Below are 24,847 nucleotides of genomic sequence, written 5' to 3' on the forward strand. Positions count from 1 at the left end.
ATTCAGTCAAGAAATAGAAAGATCAGTATATGTTTAAAAAGCTGTGTTTTGCTCTGTACTTATTATTTGCAACCTTCATCCCATCTGCTGAAATGCTGTTACATCCTACCTATGACTTCTGCCAATCTTAATCACCTGTCTTACATTGAAGGGTTTTGAATGCCAAGTCATTAAGTCAATCTTCCAGAAATGCCTTTCCAAAAGCGTGACTTCCTGCTGTCTCCCAACATGCACAACCAGTCTATAAATCTTGGTATACTATAAATAAATACAGATCTTGGACCTTAGCATATCAAATGTCAACCCTAAGATTTATTGCTGAAAAGAGCAAAGCTGAATGCAAGCTTAATTAAGCGAATAAAGATGCTTCAGTTTCACGTTAAATTATTTTTCTACTGAGAACAGGGACCTTATTCTGTACATATTTGTCACTGTTGGAGTGGCCAGTATGTGAGTAGCCCAATGTAGAGGAGTGGGGAGTTAGAGGCTCGAGAGGCTTTGTCAAGCAGAAGCTGAGGTGGTAAGAAGGAGATGAGGTAAAGCAAGTTCAATCCTATTGAGGAACAAAAGGATACAGCAAAGAGGCACAGTGTTATGAGCCCAGAGGACCTGAAAACCCAGCAGCAATAGATATTCACCAAGGCAAATGGTTACTTAAACAAAAGTTGCTTTTAATTATCTTTAAACATGAAAACAGGATCAAACTCTAACTAATTACTATCAACATACTTAACCCCTTTATAATTCTTAGTGCACGTTTATGTAATGTGTGTGTAAGTTCTTTGGTTCACAGTCCAATTTCACTTCTCATTCCTCCAAGTTCACTGGTTGCAGCCAATTCTTATACTGTGCACAGAATTTAAAATGTATAAAGTTCACCAGGCTTTGGTGCTTGAAAGGTAAATGATTACCGCTCAGGAAGATTCTTGTCAGTTTTCAGAGAGAGATTTCTTGTTTGCTGGATACAAACTGATCCCTCTTTCTTTCAGGTCACCACAGAGTTCCAGTTGTTTCCCTTATTTAAAGTGAAACATTAGGCAGCCAGCCCTCTCCTCTTGTATGGACCACAAGGGCTTTGGCCAGGCTGAACTAAGTACTCACAACCCATCTTCAAAATGGGGTTTTTCCACAAGCTTGCCAGCTTGTCCTGTTCCATTTCCAGCTGTTGCTGCTCAATTGTTAAACAGAATTCTCTCTCTCTTTCTCTCTCTCTCTCTCTCAGAGAGAACAGCCTGGTTGACTCTCTCTGCTTGCAAAAACCACATGACCCTCTTAGAATAGCAAACTGCACTCAGACGGCCTGCGGCTCTGAACCTAATCCTCCGAGTTCTTTCATGTGTTGCTTTTCAAATCAACAATCCATTTGTGAAGTCCCTTGGGCACTCTTCAAATTTTTTGCAAAGGCTCTCTGAGTCAAGCTGTCTGGCTTAAGCAGAGCTGAGCTCCAGTATTTTAAATCTGTTTTTTAGTGTTTGTATGTGACCCACACTAAAAAAAAAACCTGCCACCATTTATCTCCTTTAAAAAATATCAATATACAACATATATACAACATAATCTGTCACAACAGATAAGGACAGGTTTTTCTAACTGCTTTTTTTCCCTCTATTTCATAGACAGTAGCAACCAGGGCAGGAACATGCTCCTCATTCAGAAAGGGGAAGCCAACAGTATCTCTGACAGCTTCCATTCAAATGCAGCTCTTTACAAACCATGTTAGGGAGTAGGAACTGGAGTTGGATGAACTCCAGGCCATTAGAGAGGCTGAGGAGGTGATAGACAGGAGTTACATAGGTGCAATTACAGAAAGGAGGCAGGTTGAAGGGAGCTAGATGACAGTGAAGAGAAGGAAAGGGAACCCGCAGGTAATGCAGGGTACTCGTGTGGCCGTTACCCTCAATAACATGTCTGCCATTTTGGATACTGTCGAGAGGGATGACATACCAGGAACAAGCCATGGCAATCAGATCTCCAGCACAGATTCTGGCCTTGTGGCTAAGAAAGAGATGGAGAAGAAGCGACTTGAAATGATAGGGTATTCAATAGTGAGGGGAACAAATAAGAAATTGAGAATTCTGAATGGTATGTTGCCTCCCAAGTGCCAGGGTCCGGGATAACTCAGACCAAGTTTGTGGCATTCTCAAGAGGGAGGGTGAGCAGCCAGATGTTCTGGTCCATGTTGGGACCAGAATGAGGTGGGTATGACAGGTGATGAGGTCCTGTAAAGAGGGTTCAGGAATTTAGGTGTGAGGTTGAAGGACAGGATTGTTACTCATACCAAGTGCTGCTGATATTAGAAATAGGAGGATAATGCAGCTTAACACATGGCTTAAGAGATGGTGGAGGAGAGAGGGCTTCAGATTTCTGCATCATTGGTCTTTCTTCCAGGGAAGGTAGGACCAGTCGGTACCTGCAGGATGGTTTGCATCTGAACTGTGCGAAGGCTTGCTGGTGCTTCTCCAGGGGCGGGGGAGTGGATTTAAACCAGATTTGGAGAGGGATAAGAACCAGTCTGCCAAAGCAGGTAGCAGAGTGGATGAGAAAAAAAAATGTTAAGATTGTACATAAAAACAGAAATCAAAGGGTTGTGCATAGAGGAAATAATGTTCCCAAGTGCATCTATTTCAATGCAAAGAATATTGTAGGAAAGGCAGATTGGCATAAGAAATAATGACATTGCAGCCATTAGTGAAACAGCAGGTCTGGCAGCTGTTCAGTGTCCCATTGTTTCTAAGATAATAGAGTTGGCGAGATGAAAATGGAGGAGGTTGGGGGGGGGGGGTGGGGTGGCAGTGCGGGGAGGGGCATTACTCAGACAGGATAGATTTACAAGGCTTGTCTACTGAGGCTATATGGGTGGAGCTGAGGAACTGCATGACCACATTAATGGATTTAAATTATAGACTATCCAGTTGTCGATGAGAATGGGAGGAGAAAATCTGCAGGGAGATAGCAGACAGTTGCACGAAACAAACGTGATAGCAGGTGATTTTAACTTTCACATATTGACTGGGACTCTCAGATTGTTAAAGGGATAGATGGGTTAGAGTTTGTCAAATAGGTTCTGGAATGTTTTCTAAATCAATGTACCAACTTGTGAAAGAGCAATACTGGATCTCCTATTAGGGAATGAGACTGGACAGGTGACTTAAGTACGTGTAGGGGCACTCTTTGGAATGATACAAAATTTGGAAGTGTGGTGAACAGTGAGGAAGACTTTCAAAGTTTGCTCAGGGATTTGGTCCAGCAGGAAAAATGGGATGCAAAATGGCAGATGGAATTTAATGCAAACAATTTAAGGACAAACCAAGGTAGGACATACACAGTAAATGATAGGGCACTGATGTGTGCAGTAGATCAGAGGGATCTGGGAATACAGATATATAATTCCCTGAAAGTAGTATCACACGTAGATAGGGTTGTAAAGTGGCACAATGGCAATCATAAATCAAAGTATTGAGTATAGGTATTAAGATGTTATGGTAAAGTTGAGGCCACATTAGGATTATTTTGCGTAAATTTGGTCATGAATTATGGGAAAGATATCAAGAAGATTGAAAGGGTGCAAGGAAGATTGACTTGGATGTTGATGGGATTTGAGTGAAAAGTGAAGCAAGTTAGGACTTATTTTCCTGGAGGGAGGAAGAATGAGGTGACATTTGATAGAGGAATACAAAATTATGATGGGTATAGAGTAAATGCAAATAGGATTTTTTGTACTGAAGTTAGGTGAGATACAAACCAGAGGTCATGGGTTAAGGATGAAAGGGGAAAAGTTTAGGGGGAACATTAAGGGGAACTTCTTCACAAAGAAAGTGTTGGGAGTGTGGAACAAGCTGCCTGTAGTGGTGAATTTTAACATTTAAGAAAATATTGTACAGGTGTTTCGATAGGAGGAATATGGAGGGCTATGTACGGGGTTCAGGTCAGTGGGACTAGGCAGAATAATAGATTAGCAAGACTCGAAGAGCCGTAGGGCCTGTATTCTATGAAATAACATTCTGTTTCTGAGTAATGGTAGAACCATCTATCTGCTTTGATTTAGTGTGTATGCTGGTCAACTACGCTGCACTGGAATACAAAAATATTTTTTGCTTAGTACTACTAAAATGGGATTGCATGGTTAATAGAAATGCAAAAAAACATCTGGAAATCCTTTAATCATTGAAAATCTTTCAAGCAGAGCTTAATACAATTTCTCCCAATGGTGACTAATTTGCATGCACTTTCCAAAGGAAAAAAAACAGAAATGATCTTACAGAGAACTTACCAGCTTTTACTTTTAAAAACACCTTGAGGGTTATTTTGGAAGCTTGCATTAAAGCTGTACTAATGAGACATGCCTATTTTAAACTTTGGTTTCAGCCTGCAATTTTTAGATTAAATACTGATTACTAAGAATTAAGTGTGCCTGGAGGAGCTAAAACAAATACTTACATTTTAAATATTCAAACATTGATTAGAAACAATTTTCTTGGAATGTAACATGGACTCTCATTCATGCATTCCAGCAGCTGATACAGAATCATAGCAAGGAAACAGGTCTCTTGGCCCAACTTGTCCATGCCAACCAAGCTCGTCCCATTTGCCTCTGTTTAGCCTCCATCTTTCCAAGCCTTTGCAATCCACATATCTGTCTAAATATCTTTTAAATATTACAATTGTACTTGCATCTACCACATCCTGTCAGCTCATTCCAAGAACCCAACACTCTCCATATGAAAAAAGTGTCCCTCAGTTCACTTTTAAATCTATCCCCCTCACCTTAAATCTATGGCCTCTATCTCCTTCACTGCAACAAAGAGAGTGACTATTGATCTTAATTATGCCCCTTATGATTTTATAAACTTCTACAGGTTACCATCACCCTCCTTCGCTCTGGGCAGAAAGGCCCCAATCTCTCCTTGCAATTCAAAGCTGCCAGTTTCAGTAGCATTCTGCCCTTTTCCAGCTTCATGATATCATTTTGACACTGGGTGACAAGAACTACACACAATAATACAAGTGCAGACTCACCAACTCTTTTCCCCCATTATAACATGACATTCCTGATGAAAGCAATGCCAAATATTGAATGCATGAAGGAATGGTCACCCAAATGGCTTCTTAAAAAAAGGCATGGTTGCCAAATACCTTCTTCACCACCCAAATAATGTAACATTTCAGGAACCAAGCCAGACTAAGGATGGAAAGTGAAGTGTAAAGGCATGGATCTGGTGAAGGAAGTCTATAGGTGGCATCTGCACCTGCAAATGGGAACAGATTTAATAGAATTATTGGGACAAATTCAAAACATAGTCAAATTGGAGTCACAGTTGGAGAACAACCCCAAGAATGATGTTTCCATGTTGGCGTTAATTTAATAATTTGACCAAAGCCCCAAAAGGTTATTTTTATTTCAATTTCAAACATCAAGCACAATTGCCAAGACCAAAACATTGCCCATCCCTTCTTGCCTTCTTGAATCACTCAGTTCTTCTCATGGCACTCCTATTGTATAAGGGTTGTCCAGGATCTAACTACACCAATGATAACAGCCAGTTCTAGATAGCTAAATCTGGAATGTATGCAACAGGGAAGGGAATATGAAGAGGCAGTGTTCTGTGCATTTCTGTCCTCATCATTCTCCGTGGTAAATGTTGCAAGCATATTTTGCAGATGCTACACCTATAACTCCTCTAATACACCTTTTTAAGCACCCTATCAACTTGAGGGATCTAAGGACCTGGACCCCAAGATTCCTCTGTTCCTCCACACTGTTAAGAATCCTGCCTTTAATCACACACCCCACCTCAAGTTTGACCTTCCAAAGTGCATCGCCCCACACGTCCTCATTGAACTCCACCTACCACTTCTCCATTCAACTCAGCTTCTTGTCTACATCCTGTTGCACCCTATGGTAAACCTATTACACTATCCACAGCACCTCCAACCTTCATTTAATCTGAAAACTAATTGATCTACCCCTACACTTGCTCATCCAAATCATTTATAAAAATGACAAAGAACAGTGAGTCCTGCAGAACACCATTAGTGAACAACCTCCAGGGAGATGATGTTCCATATACGACCATATTCTGCTTTTTGTGGGTCATCCAAATCTAAATCCAAACAGCCACATTTCCATCAATCCCATGCCTCGTGGCTTTCTGAATGAGCCTACCATGAGGGAAATTGTCAAATGCCTTATTAAATATCATATATACTACATCCACTGTCTTACCTTTATCAATGTCAAACAACTCAAAATAAAAAGCAAAACTGTAAATATTTGAAATCAGAAAGAAAAACAAAAATGGTGACACCATTCAGTTGGTCAGGTAGCACTTTCAGAAAGGGAAACAAACCCATTGCTTCTGGTCAATGGTCGTTCATCAGATGTGGAGCTGTAATTTCCCATTTTTGATTTTCTTCTCTTTTGTAAAAGGGAATTATGTTTGCTGTTTTCTAATCAAGAATAATTTCCTGCAGTTTTCACCAAATTTCTTTCATATCAGTGCAACATTCCAATTGACTTCTTTGAGAACCCCAGATGAAGACAGAAGTCCAATTTACAAGGATTATTAAGATCTTGAAAGCAGATAATTCACCAAAATAATGAAAAAACATCAGAAAAATTGGCCTAGATTTTGTAGATATGTGAAATTAGAAGCCCACAACTTGCTCTCAGCTCTTGGCTGTGCCTCCTTGTTGGACTCCTCATGAATGGCATTATTACCCAACACTCAAACTAGAGAATCTGACTGAAGTACCTGTGTACTTTCGATCTGGTACCATGTTAAAAATTAGTAGGGCAACTCTCCCCATATTCTTAACACTTTATACATTTCAAAAATATTTTTATGCTTCAATTAATTTTTAATTATATATTAACAGCTTTGAAAGTTTATGATTGTTGGTTGAAAGCCCGGCAAGTAAAGAGGTGTTATTTTATTGGCTGTCCATTCAAAATTGCTTTGTTACTTTCCTCCAATGAGACTTTTATGTATTTAAAGACGTTATGATTGGGCTGCAGTTGACATTGTTTCTGCTACATCAACTACATAAAGTAGGATAGACTTATTTGGGTCACCTGCAACTGTGGGCAGTTCGCTACTGTTAGGTGGGGCATTAAATATTCCAAAGCATGACCAGTACAAAGATTCTGATATGCCTGTAAATTAACAATCATTTAAGATGATTTTGGATGATACGGTTAGTGTAACGTTTACCGCAACATCATTACAGCGGCAGAAATCAGGACTTGCGTTCGAATCCAGCATGTCTGTGTGGGTTTTCCCTGAGGGTTCTGGTTTCCTCCCACCATTCGATGAAGATTAATTGAGCATAATTGGGTGGCACAGGCTCGTGGCTAAAATGACCTGTTACCATGCTATAGGTCTAAATTTTAAAAATTTATTTTAAAAAAATTGAAGTCTGATGATTTGTCAGTAACCATTTTTATTCTGGCACAATTTCATCTGATATTATTCTAATATTTTAATGCACAATAATAACTTCCAGGAACAACTGTAACACAATTTTTTCTTTTGGATCCCAAATTCCATTGAAAGAAAAAATAGTTACTTGATCTGTTTGCAAATTAATTTTCTTTTTTATATATACAAAGACATTCTCCTAATTTAAAAATGTAATCCAGTTTCTTTACTTTTTAATGTTCTTTTCAAAATTAATAAGCTTACAATATGGTATATTATATTCCACCTGGCAACTTCTTGTACACTCATTTTAACCTTATATTTTATCAAATGCTTTATCAATGACTTTCCAAAATGGATTTGTGTGGTCAATCTACTCAAATACATAATATTTAATTTTTCTACCTGGATTGCACATATCTGATACTCCAATACTGATTTAATGATACTGCATTCCCTTCAAAATTTGACAAATGGAAAATTATATTTTAAACTTTTTTTTCTTTCGATGAATCATTTGTGTAAAATGCCAGAGAAAATTATAACATAATTCATCAATGCCATTCTTATCATTTCTTTAAACAATAAATTCTGGCTTTGGAGTCCTTTAATTTTTCTATTGAGAAAGCATTTGCTATCTTCCACTCCACTGGGACAGTTCCAGGATTCAGGGATTCTGGAAGATCACATCAAACACAACCAGTATTGCTGCAACCATTTCTTTCAGCTTTCAAGGATGTGGAACATCAATTCTATGTGATTTCTGAGCTCATATTTCTCATTAATTTACTTTATTTTTTAATGTTAATTAATTTGACTTCCTAACTCCCATGGGTAGCATGGGGTCTTTCAATACTATATCTCCAAATTAAACTAAAATGCACTCTTATTAAGAAGACACTCGGCTTACACAAATTAATGTATTTCCATGCATTCACCCCATGAAGTTTGACAAATAACATCTTTATCATCTTGATCACTTCCTTATTCTGCAATATAATTTTTCCATGTCTAATGGACTCCAGTGAGCATGTTATCACAATCAGATTTTAATCTTCTGTTTTACTTTGCATGTTCTTTTTTTAAAAAATAAATTTAAGTGCAACACATTTTAATTCAGCTTTAGTAATATCTATGTTATTTGTAGTCAGAGACAACGTTAAGAGCGAGGTGATGTATTTTGACATTAATTATTCACTTTCTATGCATGGCACAAACGCTACCTGCAACATGAGAAGTTAAACTTCTGCGCAGGTAGATGCAAATATATTCCATGACACTATTTTATAAAGAAACAATGTATTTTCTCCCATGTCTGTAAAATGCCTCATTCTTGATCAACACTTCTGAAAACAGATCATTTGGTCATCGTCACACAGCTATTTTCAGTCCCTTACTAAGTGCAAAATAGTCACTGTATTTCCAAGAACTGCACTTGCGAAAGTACTTTCATGTACAAAATATTTTGGGAGATTGTGAAAGTGCATGAAAGTGTTAAATACATATAAAGTTTGGTTTTTGCTGGTAACTAGAATTAATATTTAATTCAGTATAAGTAATTATATTACAAACAATAGCTCCTGTAGCAACTATATCTTTGATTTGCTTATAATTGAATTGTAGTCCTGTCTCTCACTTCCCGACAATGAATCCTTGTATCTATTCCTAGCAGTCATTGTGGTAAAGGCTGTCTTGAAAGTATAATAATTATTCATTTAAAGGCAGATTTAATACCCCTTAATTAGTTGCTGAGTTCCTTATCCTTAAGGGAAGGCAGTCAAATAGAAATTAAATTTGCATTCTGTAAGAATGTAACAGTATTGTTACAAAACACATGTTAACATTAAAGAAAAACCTTCAAGCTGTATACTATAGCCCGCAACCACCTTCGAAGGTCAGTACAAATTCTGACAGGACTATGATAGTTATTTCCATCATCCATTATTGCAAATACCAGGAGATTTACTGCTTTCCTGGCTCAGTGTCACTAGCTCATAAGGGAAGCATGAGGAAACGACGTCTGAAATCTTGTTGGGTTGTAGAATAAATGTAATAATATTGTGAACCCACATATGCTATTATACATTAAAAAAATGTATTTTGAAATGGTTGGTATCTTATTAGAACATAACACAAATAACTGCAATAATATTGCATTATGTTCACTCTTTGATAAAATTCAAAATGCCATCATGAAATACATATTTTCTTAATTGTAAAACTGAAATGTCAGAATCTCTTCATTTTTTGTATAAAAGAATGATTTATGGCCAGGATCATGTCTAATACACTACATTAATTGCATGCCATTTGGATCTCAGAACTCATTACACAAAATATTAGCAAAGTATTATGCAGAACAATTATAGAGAAATGTGTATATATATTTTCTCAATCTGCTTTTGAATTTGATATGCATTATGTTGTGAGATTGTCAAGTGGAGAATGTTTTATAGCTGTTTTTATCTCATGATACAAACTGACCTCTGTTAGCAGAGGTAGGGCTACTCATACATTTGCATTCTTCATTAAAGATAGAAAATTCTGAAAACTTACACTGTACCATAGGATAAGAAAATAGGTCTATGCTTCTCATGCACAAATATTGTTTTCATTAGTTTTTGATTTCATTTCATGTTACTAACATTTTTAAATTCCTTCTCTTTTTATGTTTATTCACGCGCTTTGTCATGAATAATAATTCTTGTGATGGTGATGAAGACCTTCCAAGCAAAGAGCAATTTGCATTTCTCTCCATAATAGACTTCCTCCATTCACAACAATAAGCTCAATCCAATCCAAACAAAGTACTTTCAAATCCACTGTAGCATTACATCTTCTCTGCAATTTCTTACCATTTAGATGCAATAAAAATCTGCCATTCTATTTATGATTGTGCTAGATTCAAAACCAAGGTCTAGAAATTAAGCTCTGCAGACTTTCTAATTATATGATAATTAAACTTCTCGCTGCTAATAATTATTTTGAATTAATTGGAGCAAATTAAATCAGCGGATTGGGCAGTGTTCATAAACTCTGCCAAGAATCTGATCGAGTACACCGAGGCTGTCATATACTTTATCAAAGCAGCTGTGGATGACTATGTCCTCACCAAATCATTCAGGATTGTCCCCAACCGGAGGCCCTGGATGAACAATGAAATCCAAAACCTACTCAGAGCCAGATTACAGGCATTTAAGTCCAGAGATCAGATCAGTACAGCAGAAGCCGGTATACAGGGCTGGCACTACCACTAGGCAGCTGCCTAGGGCACAGACCTCAGAGTGGCGCAGTCATGGTGTCCAGACTTCCAGTGTGTTACAGGATGAGGACCTTGGTGATGGCTAGCATCAGCACCCTCTTACACATCCATCTGAGCTGTTGAGGTGTGCCAGAAGGCCAGCCCGATGAGCTGGGGGAGCACCTGAAAGCCGCTGGCATCTGGCTCCATCACCCAGACAGCTCACTCCTCTTGCAGCTCTGGAATGAGCTGGCCAAAGCTGCAGGCGAGCACCTCCCTCACCTCCAGAACGGCTCTCTCCTCTTTGCCCTCTGCGAGGGACTGGATGACAATGTCCCCGGCTGCTTCAGAGCCACATCTGCCATCATGAATGCTGTCATCACATCCTGTGGTTCCTCTCTCTGGGGCCAGGATTCCAACATCCTCAAAGCGCTATCCATGCGCCTGCAGTGGACGGTAGGAGAGCATGTCAGACTCTCCATCATTCACTTCACATAGATGCTGGCCATGCACAGCACAGTTTCCAGCCTCCTCTTCTCTCCGCTTCCCTTCGACACCAACCTGCAACATCTGGCGCTCACTGGTGCCAACACTGACTTGGCCATGGCCTTCATCCACCTGTTGCTCGATGCCTTGGATGAGCACTTGTTCCTGGAAGATGGAGCCAGATCCACAGGGGCGCTGTATGCCCAGCACTGGAGCCCATGAACACTGTCTGCATGCAGAAGGAGATCTTGTCCAACCGAGAGTGCACCACAGCCATCAGCGGCCTCGACCCATTGTTCTTCTGTGCTCTGCTGCTGAAGCTTGGCACCAGCATCAGGGCATACCCCAAAGCGTGCATGATGCCACCTGAAGCCCGAAGCTGCTCAGGCACTCCGGGGCAGTGGTGTCCTACTTGAAGGAAGTGGGGGCAGCTCTGCCCTGACGGGCCCCGAGTGCCACCATAAAGAGGTGGTCGCTCTGGCCAAAGCCCACCTGACCCTGATTGTCTACTTCGCGTCTGGCCTTCTGCCCCTTGGCCACAGGCTCCAAGCAGCCGACGCTGGCCACCTTTCTGGCTGAGCTCACGGACCATCCTGTCGCCTCTGACCTCCACCTCACCGATGCGCTAGGTGAGAGTCTCCTGTAGGGAGCAGGTTGAATGTCACATGAGGTATTTCACCCACCACTCAGCCCAGTCAGCACCCTCCCGCACTCAACCCGGCCTAGAGCGCAAAATAGTCTGGCACTAGCCCTGCAGGTTTGACCTGCAGAAAGCTTTCTTCTGGGCAGAGGAGATTCTGGATGAAAATTGAAACAAGGGACACCCGACTGCTGTGGCAGGCCATGAATGCCATAACCAGATTAAGTAGCAGATGGCAAATCTCCTCTCCCAGCAACATCTTCTATGCCCAATTTGATGATAGTAACAGTGAAGAAATACCCTTCTGCACCCCCACATCCCCCTGACAATCTCATCCTGTCCTTATCTGAGATAACACGAGTGCTGCCTTCAGGAGAGTGAATCCGAGGAAAGTATTTGGCCTGGATGGAGTACCTGGCTGAGTATTAAAAATCTGTGCTGACCAACTTACCAAGGTATTCATGGATATGTCCAATATCTCACTCCAGGTGGGCATGGTTACCAGCTGTTTCAAAGAGGCATCAATCATACTGGTGCCCAAGAAGAGTGTTGTAACCTGCCTTGATGACTATCGACCAGTAACACTTACATCAATAGTGATGAAGTGTTTAGAAAAGCTGGTGTTGAAGCATATCAGCTCCTGTCTGAGCAGTGACATGGATACATTCCGGTTCGTTAATCATAGTAACAGGTCTTTGGCAGACGCCATCACACTGACTCTACACAAAGCCCTGGAACATTAACAGCAAAGATGCACAAATCAGGATGATCTTTATTTACTACAGTATGGAATTTAACATCATCATCCCTTCAGAACTAACCAGCAAATTCCAAGACTTGGGAGTTAACACTCCACTGTGCAATTGGATCATGTATTTTCTCATCTCCAGACAACAATCAGTGAAGATTGATAGAAACTTTTTCACAATCTCCCATCAGTACCGGAGCCCCATAGGGCTTTGTTCATAGCCCCTTGCTCTACTTACTTTGTACTTCCAACTGCATGGCTCAATATGACAATAACACTCTCTACAAATTTGCCGATGATATCACAGTAGTGGGTGTGGAAAGGAAATGGATGAGTCAGCACACAGGAGGGAGATTAAAAACTTGGTTGAATGGTGCACCAACAACAACCTTGCACTCAATGTCACCAAAACTAAGGAGCTGATTGTTGACTTCAAGAAAGAAAAGCCAGAGGTGTACAATCCAGTGATCATTGGGGGATCAGAGGTGGAGAGAGCACATCAGCACCTTTACTTCCTCAGGACATTTCGAAGGTTTGGTATGACACTAGAAGCCCTGGCAAATTTCTGCAGAGGTGTGGTGGAAAGTGTGCTGATCGACTACATCGTGGTCTGGTATGGGAACACCAATACTCCTGAGCGTAAAGCCTCCAAAAGTTAGTGGACACAGCCCAGGGCAATCCAGGCAAAACCCTCCCCGCTATTGAGTACATCTACAGGGAATGCTGCTGTTGGAGGGCAGCAACAATCATCAAAGTCCCACACCACCAGCACACCCTCTATTCTCACTGCTGCCATCAGGAAGGTATAGCTGCCACAAGACTCACACCTCAGGAACAGATGCTACCCCTCCATCATCAGACTCCTCAACTCTTACTTGTGCACTTTATTGTTTTGTTGTCTCAGTATTGGACAGCTTGTTTTCATTTGTTATCGGTTTGCAGTTAGTTTATTTGCTTACATTGTGTACAGTTTATTTTTTACATTACCAATAAGTGGTAATTCTGCTGCACCCACAGGAAAAAGGAATCTCAGAGTTGTAGGTGATGACATGTAGGTACTCTGACAATAAATCTGAAATCTGGCATTACTTTCTTCAGCTGCACTGAAGTTGGAATTCCTTTTGAGTGGCCAGAAGTTACAATGACACTGTGAATAAAAATATGGGGCACAGATTAAAAGAAGGATTAAAGGAACAATGACATAATTTTCTTTCAGCTAGGGACGATGATGAATCTGGAATTCACTGCCTGAAAAATTGAGAGAAGAAGAAATCACATCACATTTAAAAAGCATTAAAAGTACATTTGAAAAGCTATGATGTAAAGGGCAACAAATCAAATTCTAAATATTTATTAAAAGCTACTTTTTAACAACCTCTTCCTGTATGTACGATTCTATTCTCTTTTTGTTCACGTCCATCTTTTCTTTGCATTTTAAACATGTTATACAGTAAAACCCCTGTTGTTTGGAATTCAAGCAAATGACAGCCTCAAGCAACCGACAATAAATCGAGAAAAAATAAATTAGGTAAAATGTACAGTAATTTAAAATTGGCAAGCCTCGCCATTAGTTTGCCAATCACGCAACATGTAGTATCAAGCAACCAGAAAATTCACTTATCTGGCATCTACCATTCTCCATCGATATCACGAGTTTTACTATATTTCACTTCTTCCAGTTCGACTTAAAATTCACCAACTGGAAGCATGAACTGAGTTTCTCTCTTCGTACATTCTATCCAACTTGCTAATCAACTGCAATATTTGTTTTTTTAAATTCAACATATAGAATATTTTGCTTTTGAATAAAGGCAATTTCTAGCACACCATAGCATGGGGCACAGTAGCCAAAAGCCTTACATCATCCTGCAGGGGATCAGATAATGGGTGATGGTGAACAGGGCTCCTGAAGTACTATAGACACTGACTTTTCCTGATGTTTTGTCGGTTTGGAACCAAGGATTGAGGAGTTGTGACTGAATGTCCCAACCAATGGTTCACCTTGGAAGGACAGAAGAGTGGGCAGCTATGGATGTTATGGGAGTGCAGGAAGTGGCAGGATCACATGAGGTGGTGGGATCCACAAAGACTTAATGTCTTTGAAAGGACCCTCTTTCTTTCTTGGTAGTGGTGAAGTATTAATGGCACATCTTAGTGTGCCTTTACACAACAAAGGAAAAACTATGTTTTTGTTACAAAACTATAAGAATCTTGATCAGGGCATCAACATTGCCATTATGGAGCTCACCATTTCAGCATACCTGTCTGAACATATTCAGTATCCAGAATATTTTCCAGCAGCATTTTATTAAAGGACGATTACAAATTGCTGGTTTATTTCTTGCTCTTGCTACTATTCTGCAGTTTTTGTGTTTGACCAGTTCAATTCGCAAAAGTCTGCAAATTATGATGTGTCAGTGATAACAATTTTCTGTTGACTTTGTACCTTTGCCCAATCTTTATGCTTCTGAAGAATTATTACATGACACTATCTTTGGGACATGGTATGACTAGGAGAATGGGCAAATGGCACAAGGAGCAGGGTCAGTTGCTGCAAAGCAGCAGAAGATGGAAGAGCGGGGCTTTAAGTAGGTGACCAAAACATCGGATGTTGGCACTTTCATAAGACATCCTTACCAAAATCTGCAGGTCAATGTGGAGAAATTCATAATAGCTCCAAGATTGTCATTGTTTTTAAGTCAAACAGCACGATAACAGGCCCTTTCAGCCCACGAGTCCATGATGCACCATTACACCTAATTGACCTACACCCCCAGTAAGTTTATGAATGGTGGGAGGAAACCGGAGCACCTGAAGGAAACCACACAGACATGGGAAGAATGTACACATTTCTGAAAGACAGAGCTCGATTTGAACCCCAGTTTCTGGTGCTGCTAACCACTGCATTAACCTTGTCACACCTTATTATGATATGTGTGATGCAGAATATATGGAAGAACAGCATTGAATACTGATCCAAAAATTATTCTGACGCTTCAAGGGTGATCCAGTTTGAATCTGGTCCTGGTTGAAGTCAAAATGTCTTTATGTGACTGTGTCTGCTGTATTTAAGCAACTATTGAACATCAAAGTATAGTAACCAGGTGGCAGGCTATTCAGGTATACTGTGTAAAGTATATTGATTGATTGCATAAACTCCTGGTTTGGAAACTCAAGTGCCCAGGAGCACAGAAGGCAGCAGAAAGTGACAAACCTGGCCAAGTCCATAATGGGCACTGACCTCCCATTTACTGAAGACATCAATATGAAATGCTGCTTCAAGAAGGCAGCCAACATCATAAAGGTCCCCCATCACCCTAGTCACAATCTCTTCCTGCTGAGACCTTTAAGCAGAGGGTACAGAAGCCTGAAGTCCAACACCTCCAGGTTCAAGAACATTTTTTTCCCAATAGCTATCAAGTTTTTTAATCTCCCTAACCACCCCAGGACCATCAAACTATCTTCATGCACTATTGAAATTACATTTTATTTTCTTGCACCAACTACAACTATGAATATTTATGCATTCTTTTATATTTATCTTCTCTTTCTCAGTCTTGGAATATAATGGTAATAAAACATAGACTATTGTTGTTAGTAAATCTTATACACCTCTTTGGCTGCAGCAAATCTGTGCATCTGTATCTTGTGTAATGACAAATAAACTCTTTATCAACATCTGCTGATGACAAAGCACAACCTATCATACATTCCACACATTTAAAGCCTTGTTGCTGTACGATATAGCATAGATGGACACCGCACTGGAGGAGATCGGGAATAAAAAGCAGTACCAGTGGATACTGTACCACTGTGTCATCAAGATATTCCAGCCCTGGGGAGGAGTCACGTGATGGAGTAGTGGCCGGACGGTGAACTCCAGCCCTCTCCAGAAAAGTCGGGAAAAACAAATGAAAACACAAAGGCACAGAAATAAAAGTTACAGAAAAGTGAGTATAAAGGTGGAAAGAAGATGGCGACAAAAAAAGAAAAATCGAAAGCAACGGTAAGAAGAGAGGAAGAGAAGACAAAGGAGGAAAAAGGTGAAGGCCTTACCTGTCCGAAGAGGCCCGCTGCGGAGAGAGAAACCCGCTCCCTCAGGTCGGTAAATAATGGACTACAAAAATGGCTCGCAGAGCCGAGTAAAAGTGCGCAACTGTGCATGCGCGATACTTCGCGCATGCGCGATGCGAATGAAAAAAAACACACCGACGGGAGGGGGGACCAGCTGGGGAGTCGATCTCCACAGCCGGCAACGACAGCTGAAGAACACCTGCAGCAAGAAGAGACCACAGAAGACAATAGAAACAAGAAAGAAGAGGAGGAAAGGGCACCAAAGAAACAACAGATGGTCAACCCAGAGGAAGAAGAAGAGGAAGAGGAAGAGTACAGTGAAATAGAAGAAGAAAAGAAAGGCAAGGTAAAGGATATACTTGCTCTTATTAAAGGATACATGGAGTCATTTAAAGAATGGCAAACACAGGAATTTAAGGATTTAAGAAAAAGAATAAACAACACAGAAGAGAAAATAGATAAAATGGAGATGACCTTAACAGAAATGGGAAAGAAAATGGACAAGATGGAAGAGCGGGCAGTAGCAGCAGAAAGGGAGGTAGAAGACTTAAAAAAGAAATTGGAGAAATCTAATAAAAAAACTAGAGACACAAGAACTACTAGCTCAAAAAATAGATACAATGGAAAACCATAACAGAAGAAATAACATAAAGATAGTGGGCCTTAAGGAAGATGAAGAAGGCAAGAATATGAGGGAGTTTATAAAAGAGTGGATCCCTAAGACCCTAGGATGTCCAGAACTACAGCAAGAAATGGAAATAGAAAGGGCACATAGAGTATTGGCCTCTAAACCACAACCACAACAAAAACCAAGATCTATTGTAGTAAAATTCCTAAGATATACTACAAGAGAAAAGGTACTGGAGAAGACAATGGAAAAAGTAAGAGAGGGCAACAAACCACTGGAGTATAAAGGGCAAAAAATCTTCATTTATCCAGATATAAGTTTTGAACTCCTAAAGAAGAGAAAAGAGTTCAATACAGCAAAGGCGATTTTATGGAAGAAAGGGTATAAATTTATACTAAAGCATCCAGCGGTATTGAAAATATTTATTCCAGGACAACAAAACAGACTATTCTCGGATCCAGAAGAAGCACGAAAATTTGCAGAACAATTACAAAAATAGACTGAGGGAGGAAGACGGGTAATGAGAGTTAAAATGATCACGATTGATATGTATGTGGGTAAAGACAAAAATAGACCGAGGGATGAAGACGGGTAATGAGAGTAAAAATGATCACGATTGATATGTATGCGGGTAAAGAGGTATAAGAGTGAATAGAGACAATGAGCATACATGAATGTATCTGTACTTAGAGGAAAATATAGATAGTATAGACAAGAATTAATAAGGGAAGGTAATGGAATAGAGAGAATAAGGAGGGAATTAAAAGAGTGACCTTTGTGACATATGAAAAGTGAAATCTTCTGGGGAAGGCGGGATGGGGGGAAATAGCGGTCACTGCAAAATCAGTTGACGCTTGCGAGTGGATTCGCAAATCCAAATGGAGAGGGGAGATGTGGTTGTCCGACAAGGGATAAAGGACAACTCAGGAGGTGAAGGGGAGATTGGGGATAAATAAGATAGAAATAGGAGAATAAGGAAAATGTTGGATGTTGTAGGAATGTTGTCTTATAAAGAGTTGAAAATAAGAAAACAGAAATGGAAAAGGAGGAAAGGTAATGATGGAAAAACGGAAAGAGAAGATAAACAAAATATAAAAGGGCTACGCTGAACTATATGTCTTTAAATATTAATGGAATACATAACCAAATTAAAAGGAAGAAACTACCAAATTTAAATGAATAAATGTATTCCATTAGAAAAAATAACATATAGGTTAAGAAATAATATTGAAATATTCGAACAAGTATAGGAGCCTTACATTAAATACAATAGCGAAAACCTACCGGGGACAAACATTACCTAAGTTGATGGAAGGAGAAGGAAAGAAAAGAATGGACTCAGTAGAATTTCTGGTGTAATTTTGTTGAATGACAACATTGTCTGACTGGCTTAATGCAACCTAGATTGTATACCTAAAATGGATGAGAGGGGGGGTGGGGGGGTGGTTTGGGAGGAAAGGGGGGGGGGAGAAAAAGTCACTGTATATGTGTAAAAAAGAAATAGTGTATATCATGGCTAATGTGATTTATGGTGTGAAAAGTAAAAAAATTAAAAAAAAAGATATTCCAGCCCTTATATTAGTGATTGAAAGGATAAAAGTGAAAAGGTAAAAGGGAGAAGCCAATCTGAACAACTGTTTCTTCCGAGATAGTCAGTAAAAATCTCTTCCTTGTGTGATTCCAGTGACAAGAACCCAAATTACTCATTCATCAGTTCTCCCACAATTTACATTTCTTTGGTTGCTAATTACCAGTTTCCGCAAGGGTACAGTAGGAAAAAGGATAATGATTCAAGGTTCCTTTATTGTCATGTAATAATACAGAAAAATATTTCAGCCTGCCTTAAGGTAGACAAAGAGTCTCCATTAATATTGCCCAGTACCCCTTAAAGTAACAGAGAAAGAATGGCAAAAGCGAGTCCCTTCAGAATCACTGAGTGCAGTGGATTTGCCTCCGGCACTCCCACAGCTTCTGCAACCATAGACCCCCTTGTTTGATCCACTGGCCATCCAAGCTCCAGTACCAGAGCTCTGACACAATCTTCAGCCCCTGATCCTCTATGGGAGACTTTCTTGCCCCCAACACCATCACAAATCCCAGATCTGCAAGTCCTTCGACAACAAGTCACTGACAGCTTGCAGCCTGTGTTCATCCCTCAGCAGCTGAGCCCCTCGCTGGCCTGCTGCTCTGGTCACCATCCTGTAGAGTCGTCTCCTCTGCTTATCTTTCTCAATGGGAGGTGTTTTCCCCATTTCCTGGTCCACAGCTTCCCCAGAATCTGCACCTCCTCCTTTCTACTACTGAGCAACACCACCTTGGGCAAAGTTGACATTGACAACTAAATGTCTTCATGATGTCAAATTACCACACATAATTGGTATGTTGCTTGCTTTTCCATGTTGTAGTGCAATGCTTCCCCAGTAGCTGCAACTTTGCTGGTGACTTCCTCTAAGTGACTGAAAATGTTTGGGAGGATGCGATTAGGAAGTCTGGCTGCAGACAGCACATTTTCATTACAATCAACAGTCCTGACTAGTTCATCAGCAAATGGAAAAGAGAATGCCAAAGCAGCTCGAGAACTTTGCTGAAAATTTGCTCAGAATTTTTTGGAGAAGCCTGGTGCACTAAGATTTACAATCCCAATGGGAGAGGAGGAAGTGCTTTGATCTTGGAAGACTGCCTTTTCTGCTGTAAAGGTAGTGGAGATGTTGCACAATGTTTTGCTCTATTAAAATGGCTCCCATCCTGTGCAAGAAACTGTGAACTCCAAACTTAATGCAAAATCCTCCAAGCCGCTTGCTATTTAATGAAAGCTCTCCAGCAGGCTTCTCAGTTGCACAAAGCATTTAACTGTCCATATCTTCTTCTGTCAGCTGCCCTTCAATCTCACTGGAATGCTTTCCAAGAAAATTGTTAGTACTTAAATAGACTACAGACCACTTAGATCCGTCTCTGCAGTGCATCCACGCTATTCTTTAGTTTGTGTTTGTTGTCACAGCTAAGTATGTGAAATTTTCTTCATTATCGCCATCATCCTGCTGTTTCTCTGCTGCCTGGAAAGGTTACCACCATCAAGTACGTGTAAAATGAAAAGCAACAAGGGAGCCCAGAAGGCAGAGCAGGAGAGCAGAATTAACAAACGATGCACTGATTATTTGAAGCTTGCGAATTCAAGAATACTGAGAGCTTATGAAACAATAGGATGTGATGTTTTGGTGATGTTGGACCTGTTGCTAGCAGCGCTGTGGGCCCAGATGTCGCTTCGATGGGAAGTATATTTCCACCACAGTGGTTAGAATCTGCAGGGGAACTTGACACTTTCAGATGTTGCCAAGTAAGCATATTCATGGTCAGTGTAAGGAGCCACATACACCATTCTCCAGAAGTCACAAAACCTTACACTAATACTACAACATACATCAGCCACCCATCATTCATTCAACGACAATCTTCATTCATTAACATTTCTACCTGACATTTATATACCTTTTTACAACCTCACACACTGCTATTAAATACTCAGACTTTCAGCTCTCTGCTAATTCCGGCTTCAAACTGTTCTATTAAGGAAGGGTATTGTGATATTTCTTTTATTGTAATAAAGAAACTTGGGTTCTTTTAAAACAGCTATTTTTGTTATCTAAAGCAGAACTCACTCAGGGCTGTGTGGGGCATCCATCTTGACTTCAACAAACTAGTCTCTGACTCCATCAAGTGGTCAGGAGGGTCTCAAACACTATCACTAGTCTCCAACTCCATCTAGTGTTTGGGCACTTTATTACTACATATATTATCAAGCATACATGACACATACTAACCATCAATCTTCCTTAACGTTCACAGAAGAAGTTGAAACATAGCCCTGCACTGCTGCAACAGATGGGAGGTTGGAGCTCTGTTATGTGTTCAGAGTATGGAGAGGATGCTGAGCTGTCATACAGCATGTGACCAAAAAAACGATCAAAGGTCCCTAATGGTATGCTCACATGTAATACTTTTTTCTAACATCAATCTTTCCCCTTATTAAACACCTGCTGCCTTTCCAAGTTCAAATGACCTTCAAAATGCAAGACAAATATCAAGCAACTTGTGCCAGAAAAATCCTATCACTTCATACAACCAGGAATAGCTCTTCTTGTCTATTTTCATTGCAACCAAAGGTCATCAACTTCACACTACAAAGAACAATTATTTGTTTATTTAAGGCATAGAGATCAATCTTTGTGAATTAAGGTTTCTGGCAGCATATCTACCACCAGGAATACATGCAGATATCAGTAAGGTGGTCAAAGTGATTTTCTGTCGGGAAAATATATACTTCCTTTTGACTGAAATTAATAACCCAATCTACTAATTTATTTATGGCTTATTTTTGTTATCTGGGTATCATAGGCAAGGCCAGAATTTAAAATCCATACCTAAGTGTCCTTGAGAAGACTCTGATGAGCAGCTCTACTGAATCTTCTGGTGATGATACTTGAGGATTCAACAACATCTTCAAGGCAATTAGGGATGAATTATGAATTCTGGCCTTGCCAATAGTGTTGTTGGATGAGAAGTTGGAAGTTTTTGCAGCAAGTCAGAATGCTTATCTGGTCCCAAAACCGATGGGTGTTCAAATTCGAGGATAATGCACAAGTTTCATAAGGCCACCTTGCTGCTCAGGTCAATCAGCTGCTGCTGTAACATAAATAGCTCTAGAATTCAGTTTGTTGATCCATTCCTGAAGCAAGGCTGTGATCGTCAGAGTAGTAAGGCTTTGGCAAGTAGGCTTTGGCTAGAACAGGTAAGAGGTGAGAAATAGTAGGAGTTGAAAAAGGAACAAAAAGGAATCAGAAGGTAGGCCCAGTTAAGGTGAAGTTTCAGATATCATTTATTTTGTTCCTCTAGTCGAGAACAGTGGGAATGGCAGCCAAGGCAGGGGAATGCTCCTCTTGCAGAATGAGGGTCATCAGGGAAGCCAGCAGTATCTCTGATGACTTCATCTGCGAGAAGTGCCTCCAGCTGCAGCTCCTGACAAGCCAAGTTAAGGAATAGAAGCTGGAGTTGGATGAAGTCTGGATCAGTTGGGAGGCAGAGGGTGTGATAGACAGGAGGTACAGGGACACTATTACACCAAGGAGGGAGGAGGAGGGTAGATGGGTGAATTAGGAGAGGGAAAGGGAACAGGCAAGCAGTCAGGGCAACCCTGTGGCTGTTCCCCTAATAACAAGCATACCATTTTGCTTACTGCTGTGGGGGAACCTACCAGGCACAAGCCATGGCGATCAGGTCTCTGGCATGGAGTCTGCTTCTGTGGCTTAGAAGACAAGAGGTGAGCTGTAGTGATTGGGGATTCCATAGCTAGGGTGACAGACAAGAGGTTCTATGGAAGAGATTGAGTATCCCTGATGGTATATTGCCTTCCTGGTGCCAGTGTCTTAGATATCTCAGATTGAGTTGACAGCATTCTCAGGAGGGAGGGTCAGCAGCCAGATGTTGTGGTCCATATAGGGACCAACGATGAGGGTAGGAAAGTTAAGGATGTCCTGCAAGGAAAGTTCAGGGAGTTAGGCACTATGCTGAAGGACAGGACCCCCAGGGTTGTGATCTCAGGATTGCTACTTGTTAGTGAGGCTAGAAATAGGAGGATAATGCTCCTTAATATGTAGCTAAAGACATGGTGTAGGAGGGAAGGTTTCAAGCTTCTGGATCAATTGGCTCTCTTCCAGGGAAGGCAGGACCTGTTCCAAAGGGATGGTTTGCATCTGAACTGGAGGGGGACTAATATCCTTGTGGGAAGATTTGTTTGTGCTGCTTCAGGGGGTTTAAACTAGATTGGAGAGGGATAGGAATCAGAGTAACAGAGCAGATAGAGGAGTTGGGGAAGGAAAAATTGATGTGAAAATTACATGCACCTTGAGAAGTCAATGGGTTGCAATGGTGGAAATTTTCTAAAGCACATCCATTTCAATGCAAGGAGTATTATAGCAAAGGCAGATGAGCTTTGTTCATGGATTTGCACATCAAATCATGACATTGTGGCCATTAGTGAAACATGGTTGCAGGAGGGGCAGGACCGGCACCTTAATGTTCTGGGCTTCCATTGGTTCAGATGCGATAGAACTGGAGGATGAAAGGGGGAGGAGTGACATTTGCACGTCAGGAAAAATAACACAGCTGTGCGCAGGCAGGGCAGACAAGAGGGGTCGTCTACTGAGGATATATGGGTGGAGCTGAGGAAAGGGAAAATCATGGGGTTGTATTATAGACTGCTCAATTGTCAACGAGAATTAGAGGAGCAAATCTGTAAAGAGATAGCAGACAGCTGCAGAAAGCATAAGGTTGTGGTAGGGGATTTTAATTTTCCTCATATTGACTGGGACTGACTCCCATACTGTAAGGAAGGTTCAGGCATTAGGGTATTCATGGTGAAGTAGTGAGCTGGATTTGATAATGGTGGACAGGAGTGGTGGATGATTGCTTCTCAGACTGGAGGCCTATGACTAGTGGTGGGCCTCAGGGATCGAAGCAGGGACCAATGTTGTTTGTTATCCATATCAATGATCTGGATCTTAATGTGGTAAATTTGATCAGCAAGTTTTCAGTTGACATTAAGATTGGATGTTTTGTGGATAGCGAAGAAAGTTTCAAAACTTGCAGCTGGAAAATTGGCTGAAAAATGGCAGATGGAAAAGTGTGAGGTGTTGCATTTTGGATGTACAAACCAAGAAAGGACATAAGCAGTAATGGTAGTGCACTGAGGAGTGTGGTAGAACAGAGGGATGTGGAAATACACATAAATTAACCCTGAAATTGTCATCACAGGTGGATAGGGCTTATTGGCCTTCATAAATCAAAGTAATGAGTATAGGAGCTGGATGTTATGGTAAAGTTGAAATATTAGTTGCCTTTTACTTCCTAGAATGGTGTATTACCTGCTGGGTTTCTCCAGCAGTTTTGCGTATTGCACTCTTTCCCCCAACTCCATTTTGAGGCACTTTCCAATAAACATCTACCTAGGGTTGAAATTGAGCTCCACCATGGTAATTGTTCAAATTAGGTTCTTTTTTGCTCTCAAGTGTAATAAGTACGTGCCAAAGGAAAACATGCACCTCTGAGGGAAGAAAACAAATCGTGGAATCAAAGCCGTTATCGTAGCAGCTCAATAACAATGTCCTCGGGCTACAATCTCCTTGGAAATAATTAAAGGGTAAATGGTTCCATTGCCAAGTCAACTTCAAAGATTTGCTTCAAGCAGAAGCATAAGATGATTAATGGCATTCTTGCAACACTCTAAGAAGCAAATGGCACCCAAACTGCAGTTTCCTATCCATTTAGAAAAAAATTCATAGTATGGTAATAAGACTCACCATGATTCATATCATTAAAATTTGACATTAATGTTACACAACTATCAGTTTCTTAGCTGTAACATATCTTCTCAAAATGCAACAGAACTGATTTCCCAGGATATAGATATGCAATTTCAAGTGGGTAGCCTCAGTTGCCATCTCATGTGTAATAATCAATTTACTGTCTGGCCTGCTGCAAATTTCAGCAACATTAACAATCCAAACTGCATATCCCGTAAAGAGGATAATCCTGCACAGTAGGTGTCATCAGAGCTATA

General features: G+C 40.5%; 1 protein-coding gene across 17 annotated transcripts in view; it reads right to left on the reverse strand.

The window, feature by feature from the left end:
• nrxn1a (neurexin 1a) overlaps positions 1-24,847 on the reverse strand; it is a 1,705,359-nt gene that overhangs the window by 428,709 nt on the left and 1,251,803 nt on the right. The gene's annotated exons all lie outside the window — the stretch shown is intronic.

The sequence above is a fragment of the Narcine bancroftii genome, chromosome 4 (genome assembly GCF_036971445.1).
Source record: "Narcine bancroftii isolate sNarBan1 chromosome 4, sNarBan1.hap1, whole genome shotgun sequence".
In the NCBI taxonomy this organism is placed as follows: Eukaryota; Metazoa; Chordata; class Chondrichthyes; order Torpediniformes; family Narcinidae; genus Narcine; species Narcine bancroftii.